We start from the raw sequence: 852 nt of genomic DNA on the forward strand, positions 1-852 counted from the left end.
CTTTCAAGGTCCACTTATTTATTTCAATTGTTTTGTTTTCCCTTCTAATCATGTTAATTTGGGTTCAATGGATTCCAAATGGTCAATCTGTTCAGTTTTCATGGTGAACGATTCATTATTTGGGTTGGTTGGGTATCGTTCTTCTCAGAGTGTTCTACTCTCACAGTAATTTATACATTCTAATTCAAATCCGGGTTTCTTTGACTATTTTTTTAGTTTTCAGACTTTTTTTTTGTTTGTTTGTTGAAAAACATAGTGTGCAACTCCTGTTTCCCTGTAAGATTGTCACCATGGCCAAAACTTTGTGTCTTTTGCTGCAACCATGCCTTTTTCCTTGTCATTATTTTACAAAAAAAAAAAAGAACCCTTTTTTAGAAATGTTGTTTGTGTGCTATTTCATTTGTTTATGTTTGTTAAGAAAATACCTTTGAGGCAAAGGTTTGCAGTCATTCTCTGACTACGTTATACTTCGATAATTGTATCATCAATCGTCAAGTAAATCCATCTGTTTTGTAAAAATTTAATGTCAATTGCTAGTTGTTTTCTGTTGGTTTGTTTTTCTCGTAAATGCAAGTAGCTTAGTGGTATTGGAAATTTAAATTTTCTGTCTGTTTATTGGTTGATTCAGTACTTGCCTTATCTCTTGTTTACCTTTCGAGTAGACTTGAAAAAAAATAATAATAATAATTCAAATTTCTGTAGTTGATATGAAGGAATCCCCATCAAAGATCGTGAATTTATGTGATTTTTGTAAGATTTCCATTGGACTGTAAGAAGTGCTTCCAATATTTTTCCAGATGCATCTAGTATTTTTACTTCCCACATGTGTGGTGATTTTATGTATGCCACAAC

This window comes from Frankliniella occidentalis, unplaced genomic scaffold (assembly GCF_000697945.3).
Source record: "Frankliniella occidentalis isolate FOCC.00 unplaced genomic scaffold, Focc_3.1 Scaffold99, whole genome shotgun sequence".
In the NCBI taxonomy this organism is placed as follows: Eukaryota; Metazoa; Arthropoda; class Insecta; order Thysanoptera; family Thripidae; genus Frankliniella; species Frankliniella occidentalis.